Below are 19,223 nucleotides of genomic sequence, written 5' to 3'. Positions count from 1 at the left end.
CCTGTATGAATATCAAGAGCTCAGACAGAGAACCACTCCTAAGCAAAGAAGGAAAAGCAGAAAGGTGGGAGGAGTATGCAGAGGTTATATTCAAGCGAGATGTACTTGAGGGCAATATTATTGAAATGGAAGAGAACGTGGAGGGAGATGAGAAGGGAGATATGATACTGCGTGAACAATTTGACAAAGCACTGAAACTTTATTCAAAACAAGAGACCAGGAATAGACAACATTTCGTTACAACTACTGATAGCCTTGGGAGAGCCAGCCATGACAAAACTGTTCCATCTGGGGATGAAGATGTATGAGAAGGCGAAATATCCTCAGATTTCAAGAAGAATATAGTAAGTCCGATCGCAGTGAAAGTAAGTATTGACAGGTGTGAAAGTTACGAACTATCAATTTAATAAGTCATGGCTGCAAAGTACTAAAACGAATTCTTTAGAGACGAATGGAAAAACTGCTAGAAGCCGACCTCGGGAAGATCAATTTCGATTGCGTTGAAATGTGGGGAAAAGCGATTAAGGATAGGCCATCTTACTTTCTTAGCCTTTTTTAGGCTTAGAGAAATCTTTTGACAATGTGGACTGGAATAATTTCTTTCAAATTCTGAAGATGGCAGTCGTCAAATACAGCGAGCGATAGGCTATTTACAAATCCTACAGAAACTCGATGTCAGTTATAAGAGTCGAGGGGAATGAAAGGGAAGCAGTGGTTGAGAAGGGAGTAAGACAGGATTGTAGCTTATCCCCGATGCTATTCAATTTGTATACTGAACAAGTAGAAAAGAAAACAGAAGACTTTGGAATAGGTATTAAAATCCATGTAGAAGAAATAAAAATGTTGAGGTTTGCCGATGCAAAGACGGCAAAGGACCAGGAAGATAGATTGAACGGAGAAGAGAGTGTCTTGAAAGGAGGATATAAGATGAACACCAACAAAAGCAAAAGGAGGAGGATGGAATGTAGACGAATTAAATTAGGTGAATCTGAGCGATCTAGATTAGGAAATGAGGCACTTAAACTAGTTTACGAGTTTTATATTTTGGGAGCAAAATAACTGGCGATGGTCGAAGTAGAGGGGATATAAAATGTAGATTGGCAATGGCAAGGAAAACGTTTCTGAAGAAGAAAGATTTGTTAACATCGAGTATACATTTAAGTGTCAGGAAGTCTTTTTTGAAAGTATTTGTGTGGAGTGTAGCCATGTATGGAAGTGAAACACGGACGATAAATACTTTGGACAAGAAGAGAATAGAAGCTTCCGAAATGTGGTACTACAGACGAATGCTGAAGATTAGATGGGTAGATCACATAACGAAGGAGGAGGTACTGAATAGAATTCGTTCGGAGAGGAATTTGTTGCAAACTTGACTAGAAGAACGGATCAGTTGGTATGACACCTTCTGAGGCATCAAGGGATCAATAATTTAGTATTGGAGGGAAGCGTGGAGGGTTAAACTCGTATAGAGACACCAAGAGATGAATACATTCAACAGACTGAGAAGGATGTACCCTTATGTGATCAAAAGCATCCGTACTGCTGGCGGAAAAGACTTACAAGTTCATGTTGCCTTCCATCGGTAACGCTGGAATACAGTATTGTGTTGGCCCACCCTTAGCCTTGATTACAACTTTCATTCTCGCAGGCATGATGTTCAATGAGGTGCTGGAAGGTTTCTGGCGGAATGGCACTCCATTTTTCACGGAGTGCTGCACTGAGGAGTGGTATCGATGTCGGTCGGTGAGCCCTGGCGCGAAGTCGGCGTTCCGGAACATGCCAAAGACGTTGTACAGTCGTTGTCAGGACTCTGTGCAGGCCAGTCCATTAGAGGGATGTTATTGCCGTGCCACCACTCCGCAACGGGCCGTGCATTACGAACAGGTGCTGGATCGTGCTGAAAGATGCCATCACCATCCCCGAATTGCTCTTCAACAGTGGGAAGCCACAAGGTGCTTAAAATATCAAGGTAGGCCTGTGCTCTGATAGTGCCACGCAAAACAAGAAGAGATGCAAGACCCCTCCATGAAAAACACGACCACACGATAACACCATCTCCTCCGAACTTTACTATTGGCACTTCACACGGTGGCAGATGACGTTCACCTGGAAATCGCCTTACCCACACCCTGCCATCGGATCGCCATTGTGTGCTGTGAGGTCACTGCACATAACCTTTCTCCATTGTTAATTCATGCAGTGTTTACGCTCCTTACACCAAGCGAGGCGTCGTTTGGCATTTACCGGCGTGTGGCTTATGAGTAGCCCCACGACCATGAAATCCATGGTTTGTCACCTCCCGCTTAACTGTCATAGTACTTGCAGTGGGTCCTGATCCAGTCTGAAATTTCTGTGCGATAATCTGGATATATGTCTGCCTCTTACACATTACGACCCTCTTCAACTGTCGGCAGTCTCTGTCAGTTATCAGACTAGGTCGGCCTTTACGCTTTTGTACTGTAAGTGTCCCTTCAAGTTTTCACTTCACTGTCACATAGGAAGCAGTGCACCTAGGATGTTTAGGAGTGTGGAAACATGGATGACACAAGTGACAACCAGTCAATAGACGACGTTCGAGGTCCGTGAGGGCCGTGGAGCGGTCCATTCTGCTCTCTCATGATGTCTGATTACTACTGAGGTCGCTGATACGGAGTATCTGGCAGAAGGTGGCAGCACAGCGCATGTAATATGAAAAACAAATATTTGATCACATACTATAGGTTGCAGTAGTTACTGAGAAATGAAGAAAATTGCACAGGCTAAAATCGCAAGGAGAACTGCATCAAACAAGTCTGTCAACTGAAGAGAACAGCACCACCACAACAACATATAGTATGAAGATCGCAGAGATTCCCAGGTCTTCCTAGTTACTGAGCAGTTGGTATTTGTTATTTAATATGCTTTGACTGATTAGTCATGAAATGGACTTTAGTAATATTGTTTAAATTACCAAGCATGAAAATGGAACACATACCAACTGAAAGGCAGACAGACACTAGTTCTCAAACTGTTCATATGTATTTAGAAGTTTATTTAATTTCCAGTCCCACTGTAAGAAAGGAGATGCAGGCATGATTTGTGAATTTGTTTATAAAAGGTTTTTAATACTTTGTTGTTAATAAAAGGTCACAAAATAGGGAAATAATTTTATCAGGGTCCTACTATGTGATATGTAGACGAAATTAGCATTAGATACGAATGTTGGTTATTATTTATGTGTCAGACTTGGATTCAGTAGTGTGTTACGTCAGAGAAAGTGTTTATGGGCGAGCATCTGGACGCGTGCGGTGTTTGTCACTGATCCTTTGCTGGTGAGTGGTCACTCTAAGTCGGTGAAGAGTGTTGTTATGCCTAGTAGACGCGCCGGTTACGTACTTTAACTTCTCACTGGACTTGTTATAGTCTTGTGATCACAAGTTTCATCCTCCAATTTTCAGTCAGTCTAAACTTCTCTGGCTGCGTCTCCAGAGACGGGTTTTACTCGTTATTGGAGCTTTAACTTTGTTCGCAGGACTTGCGGTAGTTGTGTACTATTTACTTGTTGCAGTTGATATTTATATTCGTATGTGATGGGTGTGTTTCATCACTTAAATAAAAAAACACTTAAGGAAATACAATTCACACTAAAGAAATGACTTTTAAGACACAGCGTAGAACCATTAAAAGTTTGGATTATTGGAAGAGAGAGAGAGAGAGTAGATGCAAACAACAGCGGTGCGTTGCGTCACAGAATCTCTTACTTAGCACCATAGCGTTACGGAAATGCTGAACAAACTATAGTAACATACGACAAAGAGAGATACATTGAGCTTCTCTGAGAGGTTTCTAGCAGAAATTCCAAGAGTACATGTTGCAGCATGATTCGTGCGACACATTACTTCTCACATGAAGGGTCTCCCAAAAATGTGTACACTCTTTCACAGCTAATAAATATTTCTTTTTCTTCTTTTTCGGACGTGGCACCTCGAAAAACGACTGAAGGTAGGGCGAACCTTCAGCCTAGAAACTTCATTCTGAAGTGCTACTGGAAGACGAGAATGTAAGTAAAGTAGGATGTTCAGAATGAAGACTCAACGTGATACACCACCGCGACTCACAGTTACTCGTCTACGAGATACGTTTGAGGCAGAAGGGACTGTCCGGAAGACCACCATCATTCACCGGTCGCAGAAGAGAAAGAGAGGGCATCTTAATACTTTACCAATCTCCTAAAATGTGTGTGCTACAAGTGGGTCGTGAGATAGGAGTTCCAAAAACGAGTGTCCACCCCATTTTGAAGCGTGTCTGATGGGAAAGCTCTGAATGAGGCTGCTATAGACCGGAGAATAGAATTTAGTAAGACGTATCAACCAAGATGTTCACACGTCAAGACGTCCCTCAAACTTCAACAGATTTGGCACCAATTAGATTTTTATATGGAAGGGGGGCATGTGAAGCTCAATGTTTCTAACACACGACCAGCTACAATCAATGAGTTGAAAGCAGCCACTGGAAACGGATGTGCCAAAATGCCAGTTGGAACGATCAGGAACTTGTTGGATTCCTTCAGTCAGGGTTATTTGCTGTTCCTGGACGACAATGACCACTGATTTGAACACTTTCGATACATGGCTGGGTTCTACTGTTATTCATATTATTTTCAATTCCTAAACTTTTCTGTATCTTTATAAATAGTACTACCGTCATAAAAATAGTATATGTATTTTTGAAACACGCTATATTGCTAGCTCCCAATTTTCAATTGTAATCAAAGCTTTAATGAAAATGGCAAAGGTAATGTTAATCAGAGCGCTGGGAGGAGTCGTCATCTAAATAACAATAGACTTACTCATTGTTAACATCACAAGACGAAAAGAGGTGTAAAGAAATGGCACACAAACATTTTTCTATTGGACAAACGCTGTCAATTATATGAGGTCGATGGTGAACAAAGTTATCAATTGGGGATCAATAAACGACAGTAACCAGAACTAATCACTTTACCTGACTTCAATCATGTGAATCAGTGGTATGACCCTAAAACTATGCTACTATCAAGCACCTATGCTTTAGTATTCCATGAAGAAAAATATGGAAGCGAATACTTTACCCTTCTGCAGGTCAGGGCAGCACATCACGATGCACTCGGCGACTGGAGTCATGGACGGCAGCAATCTATTACTAATGGAACGCGCCCAAGAAATGCAAGTACGCGGTCTAGCGTTCGGCTAATTCGGAACGCAGGTACTTCCCTATGAGCCTCTGAAATCCCGGTGGATTCCAGTCTGCATGTGGACCCATTTGCTAGCCTGCCAAACCAATCTGAATCAGTGTCACGACTATGCGTGACGGAATATGTCAAATTTAGACGGCTAACTCAAGATAATTAAGTACACCCACGGAGTACCTCTGGCAGTTCAGATGGTGACTGGCACAGGCTCTAAGTGGCACACTAGCAAAGGACACAGGTCTCATCGTTTAGGTAAAGACCTGCAGTTCTTTACTAGCAAAGCGCCAGTACAAGAGCGTCCTTTTCCCTTTCTTTCACCTTTCCTCGCCAGCTCGGTAGCCCAGCACATTTACATCTCTGATTACTCCCACTTTAGACCAAGCCAATAACGAGCTGGAGCGCGGCACTCGAAGCTGGGAGACCACCCCTTGCCATGCATACTCAGATTTGGTGAAACAGCGACTTTAAAAATTAATTTCTGAGAAAAGCAAAAATGATTCAGCTTCGCGGCCTCTTTCCCACGTATTTACACTGTGTCTTTCGCCAATAGCATGACCTGGATGGAACCACAGCCCTCCACAAAAACATCATTATCTCCCCTGTTGCGTCCATTTCGAACTTTCCAAAGAACGGCCATAAACTCCCTGAAACTCTCGTGCTTTCACAAATATGTTTTGTAGCAGAGTCTGGACGTCTGGACGCCACTGACCTGTCCCACAAAAATTTGCAGAAACACGCAGTCGTCTCGTCAGCTTCCTGCCTAACAAGGGCCCATTCCCTGCTTTATTGCCGGTCATCAATGCTCTGTCGACAGCTGTGGCGACTCCTCGGTGCTAGTCAGCCTACCTGGCCGCGGCCGCCGACCGACCGGCGCCATCCAACGTGTCTGCACTATGAGACCGAGGAGCTGGGAGTCTGCAAATGTTTTGACCCAGGCACCGCAGAAGAAACGCTCCCGTCGGCCGTCAGCCACCGTATGCTTTTACTGCACTCCTTTAAATTGGTACTCTCTTTCTCTGAACGATGGTACTGCTTACCGCTATTCCTTCACTAGAGCACACATGAAATAGCGTTAACTACTGCCAACCATTTCAGCATATGAATGAAATCAGATCGTATCTAGTATAGTAACCAAATAATAAGGATCAACTTCCCTAAGTACATTACGTACCATAACACTGTATCAGAAGTGAGAGTGCCCTGCAATCTCTCAATATCTGAGAAAAATCAGAGAAGTTAGACCTCGTACAGATGTTTATCGATAGTCGTGTTCCCACTCTCCTTTCTGAATAGATCGAGATATTCGAGAAATATCGTTAGTCTCCACCACACGCTACACATCGCAAGGGCCTTTCGGATTATAGATACAGATGCACGCGAATTTAGTGGAGCGTTTCACTAATAGCATTACGCTTTCTGTGCTGGCAAGTGCAAAGCTTTATCGTCAACATCGACGTATAGCAACGGCGGCAAGTCGAACCACTCAGCACGGAGTAGCATTAATGGATGGAAAGCACTGTGGCTATGGAAAGCGAACAGCTGTTAATCTCGGCTGGTGCGGTTTCGCTAATTCGGAGCCGCCATCATTGTGATCAGATGATTCAGCACACTTCGCCGGCAGAACGTTTGTGAGTTACGATGCACATTCAGAAAGTAAGGGCGATCTGATTATTAAAAAACACATATTCATTAGAATAAACTTTTGTTGATGGATTTAGTTTCTTTGAAACATAATTCACTTTAGCTTATAATTGTCATTAGCTTCTAAGATCTTTCGTAACTATGTACTAGCTTCCACAACACAGCTGTATGGAGGCTTTCTGCCTGGAAAGTGAACTACATCTGAACTATTGTCCACCAAGCTATTGTTTTAAACCCGAGAACTGTTTATGATCACTGTGTGAGGTTGAGAGTTCACGAACGAAGTACTTGACCTGTGGTCGATTAAATTTTAGCTTTAGAGCCACCTTCCGTTTCGCTTTGCTGACATTTCTCAAATTGCTTACCAGCTTCAGTTAATCAGTAACAACAAAATTAGTTAATGGAAACAGCAAAGAAATACATTGAAACACGAAATTAATGAGAATCACGGAACGCTAGTGACAATAATACCTGAAATCGAGCAACAATAAGGAAGTTAGAGAAACAATGAGCGCACAATGGCTCAGAATTAATGTATGCACAAATAAAGAGTAAACTGTTAACACGAGCTTGGTGCACCTTGTGCTCAGAATGTAGCGATACATGACCTGGCTGACGACGACGAAAGAGAAAATGGTTCCTGAAATTATTTTTGAGTTATATGGGGCTGTAACTTTTGCTTAGGATCCGCAGATTTAATATTCTCCATGGGGAAGATTATTTTATACAATCCTGTCAATGAACTTTGTTACAGAGCGCCAAACAATTCCTACCTTGCGGACACATCATCTCTCGGATAATATATACCATTTCCTCTTCCGACAAATCCTGTTGCAAGGTAATGCACACAAGACGAACACTTTCTACATAGGAACTTAATTTTTCGTAGTTTCCCGGAACCATAAAATAAAATCTTTCACTGATTCTTCCTACGCTCTGTTTAACATTAAATTTCGCAGTTTACACAATAAAATTCGATCTTGAGTGGTTTCAGCATCTAACTTTTTCCAAAGCGCACCGTAACGTGTTCTTCCAATTCTACCCTTAATAACAGGAGCTTCGTTACCGTCTGTCGCTAACCGATAGTTTTTTATCATCATTGATGTTTGATACTATAGGCGTAGGAAGTATCGCACATCCCTGCAGTAATTCATTTTTGTGCCAACCACTCTAGTTATCACTGTTCTATCTGCTGCTAGAGGGGCGGGGGGGAGGGAGGGGGAAGGGGTTCAAGTCTTACATCCCCTTGCCAGTCAGCAGGCTAACCCTTCGTTGCAAGGCACACACAATAGCTTACAAATGTAAGATATTCTGATGAGAGGTGGCGTCCATTTGGACTAACAGCTAGGCCTTAACTCTATTACGAAGGTCGCTGAATAAGTGACGTCCCATATATTTTTTTAAAAAAAACCATTAATATACATAGACAAACGTCCTTTTTGGTTCTTCATATTTGAGGTTTTTTCTGAGAGCCGGTGAAGTTTCGAGCCGTTCTGACTGATGGCAGAGCGAAAGTACGGCCTCAAAATAGCGTCTACATATGACCCACGTTACAAGCAGCGTACTGTTATTGAATTGTTGTGTGCAGAAAAAGAAACTGTGGTGAACATCCATTAGCGTTTATGTGCCGTGTTTGGCGATGGAGTACAGTTGGGCGATGGGTAAGGAAAGTTGCAGCCTCAGGGAATCCAGAAACAGAGCTCCACGATCGGTCACCCTCTGGACGTCCAGTCACAGCCACTGCTCCAGACATGCTGAATCGTGTTGATGCCATTATTCGTGCCGACCAGCGCATCACAACTCGACAATTGGTTCTACAGTTGTCGGTGAGAATTGGAAGTGCGTCTGCAATGATCGAGACTCTCTGATATTCAAAGAGGTACGACGGGTTCCACGAATTCTCACAGCGGATTTGGCTAACTCTATTTGCTTCGTTATTGCTCGCATAACAACTAATATATGAGATAAAATATGTTGCTACGAAAAGAGCCCTGAAACACTTTTTAGGGATGCTGTGCTCTGACTTTCTTTGGATCATTAATTTTCAACAAAACAAAATATATTATGTTCTTATTATTCTGGATCTGGCTTTCTATTAAAGGAACATTGTTTCGTTACTGTAACTTGCTATAAAGTCTAACATATCTTCCTTACTTTACAGTTATTGAAAAGGCTACTGAAAATTATATCGTTATCAATACGCAATGTTTGTTCAACATCAAACTTTTGGAGTGGATTTTTGTTAACAGTAAAACAGCTATAGGTACCTCGACTAACACGAGAACATGCGACTATTATTGGGGAAAAAGATGTTTTTACTATAATGTTTGCCAGACCAGGACTATGCACAGCAAGATTTCCTTTATGTTATGTAGGTAAATTTTCTTTTTGCACTGTTAATAATATATCATCGGCATCCCGCGTCAACCTGTCCGCTTCTTTGCGATATGATTGGTTTCATTTAATGCAGTTTGAATGCGCGCGGCAGCGGCTCGTTCGTTTGTAGAGCAGCTCTGCACCACGAATAACATTTAAATAGCTGAAAATGTCTTAAAAGGATGGGATAAAATACCAGGTAAGGTTATTACAACTCATAATACAAGTTTTCACTAAGTAACTCTATTCAAAACATTTAAACAGATTAAATTACTACACATCTTTACAATGAGTACCTAATGGCGTACGCCTCTCATTCTTGACAAAAGAATGCTACGCAAGCGTACAATATAACGTGACAGGCTCTTCCTACTCACGTAACTCCAAGAAGACGACAGAGAAATTAATGTTCGGTCACTACTATTTATACTTGTTGTCACATATTCTCATCTTTGTTTGATATTTAATAAGTATCGTCTGTGCGCTTTCAGTACTAGCCGACACAGATATTATCATAAAAAAAAATCAGTACATAATGCTATACAAGAACAAAACATGACACATATAGCTTTCTCTTTATTACATAAAGTTCACACAATCTTTGTCCACGAAATTAAAATCATCCAGTTCAGTTATTTTTTCTCCCTTTTTATCCACATATAATATGTGTTTTGTTAAGAGACGTTACACGGACTACAAGATTCAAAGAAAGGCCATTTCATCAGAATTGTTAGAGCGTTCTGAGACCGACGGAGAGGCCTTTCTGTCGCGGATCGTTACGGGCGACGAAAACTGGGTGCATCCCTTTGCGCCGGAAACAAAAAGGTAGTCCATGGAGGGGTATCACACTCATTCACCACAAAAGAAGAAATTGAATGAACTCCCTCTGCCGGAAAAGTCGTGTAACAGTCTTTTGGTATTGTGAAAGTGTCATTCTCGTGGATGTGATACCAAGAGGGTCAACCATCAATTTATACGTGAAGACTAAATAAACTGAAGTACCGGCACCGACAAGTTCCAGCGGACAAGAAACCAGCAGAAATTTTGCTCCAACACGATAATGCACTCCCAAACGGAAGTGTGAGAACCCGAGAATACATCGCAAAATTGCGTTGGACATCATTGCGTCATCCGCCCTACAGTCCAGATCTGACACCCACGGACACTCATCTCTTGGGCGGCTTAGAGGTTCTCTACGGGGAACACACTTTGAAGATGACGAGAGTGTCAGTCATGGAGTGAAAACATGGCTGCGCCTACAGAACAAGAGCTTCTACCAGCAGGGAATACATGCTCTTCCACAACGTTGGTGTACGGGTAGAAATGTTGGCAGTACTCCTGAGCACGTAAAATTTGAGATCTCGAAGGTCCTGCGTGCTCTAGGATTTTTACATTCTCGTGCGCATCAGCTAAAAATTGGGCAAAAGCAGTTCAGTTGGTACTCAACTCACCAACATGTTTACAGGAGCCTAAGATGGACCACAGCCGCTGCACCAGCTCTGTCACCGTTACCTCTACTGAGGTTTTCCAGATCTGAAACTCATACTCCAATACGAAAATCCCAGAACACCTCTAGCTGCTAACTCCATCTGTGCAAAAATAAACATTAACACAGTAGACAAACTTATATATGTGGTGTATGCGCACTCTGAACACGACCAAACTCTGCTTCTGCTACCAAGGAACTGTTGTAGATTGAGTTTAACTGTCAGAATCGCCTTATGCTGTGGTTTGGTTACATTACTCTACTTAAATTAATTACTTTAATTAATATCAAGCACAACAAAAGGATTTAATGCAAATAGAAAACACAAAAATAGAAACGGACAACAACCAAAAAATGGCGACAGAAATAAATGCTCAAGCTCGGTAGCGTAAGGTGCTTACGCAGACCACCCCGTAGCAAGTGCACTTTGAATTCTAAATGTTATAAAAACATTATTAGAAAATTAATTAAAATTATAATTCATGAAATTAAATCATTCCAACGATGCATTCAATAGATGTTTCTAGTTGTGGGCAGAACCAGTTACAAATCCTCACTGAATGCCAAGACCAGCCACCAGAAATCAGATTTACACAACAGTATGGTCAAGAATTTCTGAAGTACGCACAAAATGAAGCAATTGCCACACATGAAATATTTCAATAAATCGTTGAAATAACATAAAGCGCTGTATAAAAGAAAACTTGCCAGAGCTGAGTACCATATTTGAGTTTTAATCACTGAATGGATAATTTATTAACATCACTTAATTTCATAAAAGATAATGATCGCTCAGATGTGCAGAGATTAACAAGAGCTTAAAACATTGTCTGTAAAACTAATTTAACTATAAACCAATAGAGCGAGTACAGCAATAAAAATTGGCAACTCAGATCTAAAATTTCAAAGATCTACACTAACTGTTAGTCACCCTGCTCTCAAAAAAATTACGGGTAGAAACGGTTGTGAATGTAAGAAGTCCAGATATGCTTTAAATTAACAACAGATAAATAAAGCTGCACGCTGCTTGCCACTGCCACAGTACAATTTCAAAAAACAATAAAATCTTTGAAAACGAGTAACGCTGTACAAGCCGCACACAAGGTGCCGAACATTACACTCAATCACGTTAAAAAATGTTTCAAATGGCTCTCAGCACTATGGGACTTAACTTCTGAGGTCATCACTCCCCTAGAACTTAGAACTACTTAAAACTAATTAACCTAAGGACATCACACACATCCATGCCCGAGGAAGGATTCCATCCTGCCAGCGTAGCGGTCGCGTGGTTCCAGACTGTAGCGCCTAGAACCGCTCGGCCACCACGGCCAGCGAATCACGTTTCAAACAGCTCATAACGATTAAAGGGAAGCCATATTTGCTTACAGGGCCTATAACGAACCTGCTACTATCCGACTAGGGCAACATACATTCAAGCGCCAAAGAAACGGGTACAGGCATGCGTATTCAAATAGAGATATATGTAAACAGGCAGAATACGGCATTGCGGTCGGCAACGCCTATACAAAACAACATGAGTCTGGCGCAGTGGTGAGATCGGTTACTGCTGATACAATAGCAGGTTATCAAGATTTAAGTGAGTTTGAACGTGGTGCAATAATCGGCAGAAGAGCGAGGGGACACAACTTCTCTGAGGCAGCGATGAAGGGGAGATTTTCGCGTACGACCATTTCAAGAGTGTACCGTGAATTTCAGTAATCCGATAAATGATCACATCTCCGACATCGCTGCATCCTGGAAAAGATCCTGCAAGAACGGGATCAACGACGACTGAAGAGAAACGTTCAACGTGACCCTTACGCAACTTGCTACAGATTTCAATACTGGGTTATCAAAAAGTGTCATCGCGCGAAACATTCAGCGAAGCATAATCGATAATGACTTTCTGAGGAGAAGGCCCACTCGTATACTGCATGACACGAAGCTTTACGCCTCTCCTGGGCCGGTCAATACCGACATTGGACTGTTGATGGCTGGAATCATGTAGCCTGGTCGGACGAGTTTCGTTTCAAATTGTATCGAGTGGAAGGACATGTACGGGTTTGGAGACAGCCTCATGAATACATGGACCCTGCATGTCAGCAGGGGGTGTTCAAGGTGGTGCAGAGTCTGTGATGGTGTGGGGTGTCTGCAGTTGGAGTGATGTGGGAGCCCTGATACGTTTAGATACGACTCTGACAGGTGAAACGTACGTAAGGATCCTGTCTGATCACCTTCATCCATTCATGTCCATTGCTCATTACGACGGAGCTGTGCAATTCCAACAGGACAGTGCGACACCCAATACTTCCAGAATTGCAACGGAGTGCCTCCAGGAACACACTTTTGAGTTACCGCTGGCCACCAAACTCCCCAGGCATGAACGTTATTGAGCATAAGTTGAATGCCTTGCAAAGTGCTCTTCAGAACACATCTCCACCCCCACGTACTCATATCGATTTGTGGACAGCACTGCAGGCTTCATGGTGTCAATTCCCTCCCGCATTACTTCAGACATTAGTCGAGTCCATGCGATATCGTGTTGCAGCACTTCTGCGTGCTCGAGAAGACCTACACGATATTAGGAATGTGTACCAGTTTCTTTGGCTCTTCAGTCTATTATTGTCACTAGTTGTTCAAGAAGATTTGCTCTCTCTAAAAATAAAACTGTCAATATGTGCCGCAAGTATAACGTAAATTTGTATGACAAATGCTACGTTCCCTACCTTAATAGTCCATAATCTGTGATAATAATGACTATCAAATTCGTAATAACAAACACTGATTGGCATAAAATTAATTTGAACATAACTAGTCCACAGTAGTATAAGATCTTATGTGCCCATGGAGTCATTGTAGATCCACTGAAAAAACTCTTTCATTACTCACATCACCTTACTGTTTGTTATAAAGATGGCCGTTTCTCAGAAACCGTATAATAACCTCACAGCCAATCGGTTGACAAATTACTGTTTCATCTATTGTCTGTGGTCACTAATAAATGACGTCTGAAAATCATAGAACTTCGTTTAAAAGCTTTTGGAGGTATATGAGTTAATCTTTAACTTACTAGGAGACTTTACTGTAAAGTATGCTGCGAGATGATGTCTCCGGGACCCCTATGTTTAAAAACGAAATTCAAAGGGCAGGTCATCTCAAATTTTTCATTTATGTTTTACGTATAATATTTAGTGTTACTTAAGTGTTGATTCAATCCTATATCTTGATTTTGTTGAAATAACTATTAGAAAGCTGTATTTTGTCTACTGGAAAATTCTAGTATTTTTGTAGCAAGTACACTTTCACCTAAAACTTAATTCCAGGGTTCGAAGTTGCTCATAAAAATTTCTCTTGATATTTACAATAGGACTACTGTAAGATTCACATACAATGGTGGGATTTAAATTTTCGTTTATCACCATTCGGAGCACATCTGATTTCAACCAACATTTTAAGTATTATATTGGAGTAACTGAAAGCCCCGCCCTGAATTTCTTCCTTTGCATGATCCTCCGCTAGCAGAACTTTGATCTCTGGCCATTGTAAAATTGTCGTTCCGGGTGTATATTTCTTCATCTGGATCACTGACATCTTCGACTATCCAACGAGTAACAGTTTCATAAAACTAAAGATCATTAAAATTGACTCTTTCCTACGAAAACATTTTGTACTATACTGAAGAAACAGTTTCTTAGTTCACGAGGCGAGGCCTAGGAGATCCCAGCATGTATCAGTAACACTTCTTAACAACAAACACAGAAGGCTACAAAGCAGCCGACAGCAAAACATTGTAGCGTGGGCTATTTAAATATGGGAGATTGAGTATAGAAGCATTCCGACCTAGCTGACCTTCGAGAACGCGTTCGAAAAATTTCTAGCTATCGGAGAGACCACACCTCGTGAGTTAAAGGACAAAGGAGAGGGCCATTTTCAACCAGTTATCTTATGGCGAAGGCAAGAAATCATTCACATGTAGGCTGATCGATACTCAACCTTTGGAAAATGCAGCACTGTAGAGTCTTCACAATTAGGCTCCATGAGCGACTTATCCATGCACCGCTGAGATCTCAACTACCGTGAATACACGATTTAGCAGACGCCTCCATATACCCAAATCAATGTACAGAACCCTTTGGGCTGCGAACTCCACTACACACCTCGGCTATATTGGGCACCACTTCCCACCACGTCCTAGTAAAGGCTTCATGTCACAATGGGCCTGATAAAGTGCTAGATGTTAATTCAGGTACCGGTAGTAGTCTGTGGTCGCTCATTGTCGATTTCTATAGCCGTACTCTTGACGGGTATCATTTCGGGGAGCGTTACGTAGTACACTGCAGCTGTTGTTGTTGAAGTCGAATCAGCAATTCCAACGCCCTTCTCGTATGGGAAATCATTGACTACCAGTTAACGACTTGTGCAAGAATATTGCTTGAATTCATTAGGTTTTGGCAAAGTTGAATCGCATCATTCCGTTGACTGTTATTTTATTCCACGTTGCCTCGGGTTATTCACGTCACGTGGATCTGTTTAGTAAAACAAACCATCTTCGGCTGCTTGATGCTCGATTTTATCAGTGTGGATACTGCGCCTAGTAATCTGTTCATGATGCACAATTGCACGACCACTTTAAAGTCTTAACTTCAGTGCTTAATCTTAGCACTGATAACTGCGTACATTTTCACTAAGCTCAACTCATAAGAAATCTTAGCTGCTGTGGTCCCTCCAGCACACAAGAATCTAAATTCTGCACTGATCTTGGAACCGGAGGGAGCCTCTATTTTCGAAGCGATTATTGTTTGCCTCCAACGACTGCGAAGTCAAAGCAGTGGCTTCTGTGGCTTCATGGACAACTCGTTGGTGGCACTGGATTCGTGCTGCTTTGTTTTCAGAAGTAATGCTGAAATACAGGATATTCGGAAATTCACGTTACAGACTTCTAGGACCTGTAGAGGAGTTTGACTACATAAGTTTGTGAATAGGAACCCCATGTCCCGAAACGTCATGTAACGGCGCTACAGAGTGTCAGTGTTACAGGCGGCATGTACAGGATGATTCCGATATGGAGTTACAACCCTTCTAGAATGACGGAGAAAGATAACGTATCAGATTGAGGTAATGGTCCCTGTACCGAAACCAACGAGTCGGAAGCGGTAAGCAAAAACCGTTCTGATGCCTCTTGACAGGAACACTTATACCGGTGCAGTTGCTCCTAGGATTGTAGGGTAGGTCGAAATATTAGTAAGGACCAAAAAAGGAGAAAGTCCAGTGGACATGAGCTCTTAAACGCATACCTATGAGCACTTCTTCGTCTTCCGTGCTGTGAAACACGTATCTACTGACCAGTCGCTCATAGCTCTTAGGGTATGCATTTTAGATCCCATGTTTACCAAACATTTTTGTTGTTTTCGTCCATACTATCACCTCTGGAAGTAGTACACTCTACAGTGTAAGCAACAACAGTACCAGCACATATATTGTACTGTCACACTTATCAGAACGGTGCTCACATATAACTACCGAGTCGTTCGTTTCCAATAGAGTAACCCTTAGTTATTCTTCTACGTCACCCGTGTAAGTTTGTAACGCCATCACGGATTTCCCTGTACATAGAAACATGAGAGGCGCCGCTCCCTGTAACTTTGATCTCAGTAGCGTCGCTTGATGACGCTTCCAGACATATGTTCCATTTCAAACATTATGTGCTCAATCCTCTTATAACACTATACACAAACAGAGCAAAATGTCCTGGGGAACTGAACATGTAGTATACAAGTCATAAACGTGCCTACTTTCATCAAATGTCGTATAATCTTACCCCTTTTAAAGGATTCAACCCTTTTGTATGACAAATATGGAAGTCAGACAGTTCTTTACCTAGGGGTTTCTAACACAAAGAAACACAGTTAAAATGGGACAATACTGAATCTAGGGCTATTCTACAGTAAGTTCATTAAGTGGTTTCCATAATCGATTTGCGGTCGCCAGCTTTCCTAGCTAAGGAAATGGTTAAGTTTTAGGTAAAACAACAAGTAAATCTGGCCTACATTCCTGCTGTTCCCTAACATAACTTCACAAATAAATACAAGTTTTCGGGACATGGTTCTCAGAAAGGCACAGGAACCTTCTAGCTACTACAGGCAATATGTTTGATCTAGAAGGGTCGCGAATTTTTAATCATCACTGAAGTGCCTGAGCTAGCAGAATAGAAATGCAGAAAATATAAGTCCGACAACAATTTATGGGACTCACCAAAATGAAACAATAGTGCAGTCTCTAAAAGAACAATAGACTCGATCCCAACTATAAAATATTAAATAACAAATAATAATGAAAAAGATCAGTGTCTTCACGGGGAGTTATCACAATAAAACTATTCTACAATATCAAGATGTTTGTCGAATATACCAAGTGCATCTGCAAGAGAGCTCTGTATACTTCCAAACGGTGCGCCGAACCGCTCTTTGCCGGCAGTACGCTGTTCTATAAAGCCTGTTTGGGATGTATCTGCCGGAACTATTTGCGGCCTCTGCTGAAGCTCTTTTTCAGGCTCCGCGAACGAGTAGTGGTCCCTGGAGGCCGTCGGTGGAGACCTGGTGTTGTGTTTTCGTCGAGTAAAAGATCGTTCCAAAGTTTGGTAGTCAGTGGAAGATTTTCTGAGAGGCCGATCATAGGGCTTCCCCTTTTAGTTTGGCGAATAGGTTTTGGACGTTATCTGTGGATGATGAGGTGTCTAAGGTGGATGCAGTCGTCCACGCTATTTCAGAGACTGAATATCATTCCTCATTGTATGAATCTACATCTACATCTGCATTTATACTCCGCAAGCCACCTAACTGTGTGTGGCGGAGGGCACTTTACGTGCCACTGTCGTTACCTCCCTTTTCTGGTCCAATCGCGTATGGTTCACGGGAAGAACGACTGTCTGAAAGCCTCCGTGCGCGCTCGAATCTCTCTGATTTTACATTCGTGATCTCCTCGGGAGGAATAAGTAGGGGGAAGCAATATATTCGATACCTCATCCAGAAAGCACCCTCTCGGAACCTGGCGAGCAAGCTACACCGCGTGGCCGGGCGCCTCTATTGCAGAGTACGTAACGCTATCACGGTTACCAAATAACCCTGTGGCGAAACGCGCTGCTCTTCTTTGGATCTTCTCTATCTCCTCCGTCAACCCAAATTGGTACGGATCCCACACTGACGAGCAATACTCAAGTATAGGCCGAACGATTATTTTGTAAGCCACCTGCTTTGTTGATGGACTACATTTTCTAAGGAATCTCAACCTGGCACCCGCGTTACCAACAATTAATTGTATATGATCATTCCACTTCAAATCGTTCCGCACGTATACTCCCAGATATTTTACAGAAGTAACTGCTACCAGTGTTTCTTCCGCTATCATATAATCATACAATAAAGGATCCTTCTTTCTATGTATTCGCAATACATTACATTTGACTGTGTTAAGTGCCTATCCGCTGCAGATCTTCCTGCATTTCGCTACAATTTTCTAAGGCTGCAACTTCTCTGTATACTACAGCATCATCCGCGAAAAGCCGCATGGAACTCCCGACACTATCTACTAGGTCATTTATATATATTGTGAAAAGCAATGGTCCCATAACACTCCCCTGTGGCACGCCAGAGGTTACTTTAACGTCTGTAGACGTCTCTCCATTGATAACAACATGCTGTGTTCTGTTTGCTAAAAACTCTTCAATCCAGCAACACAGCTGGTCTGATATTCCGTAGGCTCTTATTTTGTTTATCAGGCGACAGTGCGGAACTGTATCGAACGCCTTCCGGAAGTCAAGGAAAATGGCATCTACCTGGGAGCATGTATCTAATATTTTCTGGGTCTCATGAAAAAATAAAGCGAGTTGGGTCCCACACGATCGCTGTTTCCGGAATCCATGTTGATTCCTACAGAGTAGATTCTGGGTTTCCAAAAACGACACGATACACGATCAAAATACATGTTCTAAATTATTTAACAGATTGACGTCAGAGACATAGGTCTATAGTTTTGCGCATCTGCTCGATGACCTTTCTTGATTGGGACTACCTGTGTTCTTTTCCAATCATCTGGAACCTTCCGTTCCTCTAGAGGCTTGGGGTATATGACAGAAGGGGGGCAAGTTCTTCCGCGTACTATGTGTAGAATCGAACTGGTATCCCGTCAGGTCCAGTGGACTTCCCTCTGTTGAGTGATTACAGTTGCTTTTCTATTCCTTGGACACTTATTTCGATGTCAGCCATTTTTTTCGCTTGTGCGAGGATTTAGAGAAGAAATTGCAGTGCGGTCTTCCTCTGTGAAACAGCTTTGGAAAAAGGTATTTAGTATTTCCGCTTTACGCGTGTCATCCTCTGTTTCAATGCCATCATCATCCCGGAGTGTCTGGATATGCTGTTTCGAGCCACTTACTGATTTAACGTAAGACCAGAACTTCCTAGGATTTTCTGTCAAGTCGGTACATAGAATTTTACTTTCGAATTCACTGAACGCTTC

This window comes from Schistocerca gregaria, chromosome 2 (genome assembly GCF_023897955.1).
Source record: "Schistocerca gregaria isolate iqSchGreg1 chromosome 2, iqSchGreg1.2, whole genome shotgun sequence".
Classification (NCBI taxonomy): domain Eukaryota; kingdom Metazoa; phylum Arthropoda; class Insecta; order Orthoptera; family Acrididae; genus Schistocerca; species Schistocerca gregaria.
Note: the sequence above shows the minus strand (reverse complement) of the source record.